This window comes from Crinia signifera, chromosome 5, assembly GCF_055691185.1.
Source record: "Crinia signifera chromosome 5, ASM5569118v1, whole genome shotgun sequence".
In the NCBI taxonomy this organism is placed as follows: domain Eukaryota; kingdom Metazoa; phylum Chordata; class Amphibia; order Anura; family Myobatrachidae; genus Crinia; species Crinia signifera.
This window is the reverse complement of record NC_139221.1, coordinates 195,800,148-195,802,270: the sequence shown is the minus strand read 5'-3', so window position 1 is coordinate 195,802,270 and position 2,123 is coordinate 195,800,148. Positions and strand designations below refer to the sequence as shown.

Sequence of the window (2,123 nt, the reverse complement as noted above, 5' to 3'; positions counted from 1 at the left end):
TTGTTAAACTGGTACTGTATAAACTACTGTACTGTACAGTATGTCCAGTAGTATTAACCTTTGCTGTACTACAGTAATATAGAACATGAAACGTTTCAGTCATTGCCTTGTACTGTACTTGTACTGTACTGTACTGTACATTAACTCTTATTTACTGTGTGCACTGTAGGAGAGCTGAAAAAATTGTGGAGAAATTAACTCGTGAGAATGATGAAATCTCTGCTCGACAAATTAAAAACATCTTCAAAACAGAGTATGATTTTGACATATCACTCACCAGCATTCGAAAAATGCGTCGGAAAATGGGATGGAAATATTGTGCTACAAGGTACAGTAAGAGTTTTGTATAGAGCAGTAATGCGCGCCATTTCACATTAACCCCTTGAGTGGTGGGTTTTGCTGGGACAGTACAAACCTACAGTACCAGGGCAGCGGCGGCAGAGCTTGATGCTACTGTTCCTCATAGTGACAATGGCGTCATGATGAGGGATTTTCGTGGCAGCTCTGGAGGACTCGGCCTGAGCACTCGCCAGCCCCCACAAGCCGCACCAACCATACCCGGCAGTGGGGGAGGGGTGGGGGAATTGACTGGAGGTGCTGCACCAGTGGTGCACACAAGGACACCACTGGCGTACACCTACTGTATAGTGGCATGCCTTGAGATTTTCCGGGACAGCCCACTGCACCAGCACAGCTGAATCCGGAAAATCTCCAGGCATTCAGTACAGTACCACTCAAGTGGTTAATACCTACATTATTTGCATACAGTACTGCACGGTTGTTTAATGATGTCTATAATACAGTACTGTATTAAATTACCTGTATATTTTTGTGCTGTTGACAGGATAACTCCCATGGTTAGAGATGTCAACAAAGAGAAGAGAGTGGAACAGGCACGTCGTTGGATTGAGAGCGGTGAAACTTTTCAGGATGTCCTTTTCACCGATGAATCCTCAATTGCACTCGAGAGGTTCTCGCGAATGTCATTCCGTAAGAAGGACCATATCTCATTGAAGCCACGGCCAAAGCATCCACTGAAAGTCCACGTATGGGGAGCCATATCAAGATTGGGAGCTGGCCCATTGTTAATGTTCGAAGGTACAGTATAGTACAGTACTACTGTGTACAGTATACAGTACCATGCGTTGTCTGTGTTTGTAAGAAATAATGTACTATACTGTACACTACAATAATTAAAATTGAATGCGGTGGTTATTAATAAACAATACTGCTTTTTTCTCTAGGGATCATGGATAAACAATTCTTTCAAGAAAGAATAGTAGAGGGATGTATGGTGCCATATGTGCGGAAACGTTTCCCATCGCATCATAGACTATTCCAGGACAATGATCCTAAACACTCTGCCTCTGCAAAATTCATGGAAGAGAAAGGCATCAATTGGGAACGCACACCACCAGAGTGAGTATTGCTTTAATATTGTACTGTACTTTTATGGTTTTATCAAGATTGTATGCTTTTCTGTTCTAAAAGAAACATTATTGAAATACCTTTATTGTATCATACTGTTTACTTTAGATCCCCGGACATGAATCCAATTGAATTGGTATGGGCTCAAATGAAGTATTACATCAGGAACACTGCGAAGCCGACAACAAAACAGCAGCTGTTGGATGGGATCCGTAAATTTTGGCAAGAAGTGCTGACACCGGACATTTGTAATAATTGCATAAATCATCTATATAAAGTATTGCCTGTTATAGTCAAAATAAATGGACAACCCAGTGGTATGTAGTACTGTATTAAAATAGTATAGAAGTACTTAATCAGTCTGTTTTCTGTGTGTTTCTCTATGAACCCCCACCCCAAAATACTGTATAATAAAAATAAAAGTTGTGTGTGTGATGTTACAGTACTGTACAGCAGTGTTGCAAGTAAGGGGGTACGGTGTGGTACAGAGTACTGTACCTGTAAGAAATACAGTATGTTGCAGGTACGCAGTACCACTTACTCCCTGACCCACTGTCAATTCTATTTTTAATTTAAGTCTAAATATAATGCATCCGCAGCCCGCCCACTCAGCGTTATGATTGGCGTAGCTACCGCTACTGCTGATTTAGCCTGTCACACTGACAGGCATCTGCAGTGGCGATAGCATGAAGAGC

General features: G+C 41.8%; 1 long non-coding RNA gene across 1 annotated transcript; it reads left to right on the top strand.

The window, feature by feature from the left end:
* The first annotated feature begins 1,065 nt into the window (after nucleotides 1-1,065).
* LOC146080758 (uncharacterized) lies at nucleotides 1,066-1,905 on the top strand. The gene is made up of 3 exons (XR_014474973.1): nucleotides 1,066-1,098; nucleotides 1,245-1,419; nucleotides 1,537-1,905. It is a non-coding gene; the product is annotated as an uncharacterized LOC146080758 (long non-coding RNA).
* The last annotated feature ends 218 nt before the right edge of the window (nucleotides 1,906-2,123 follow it).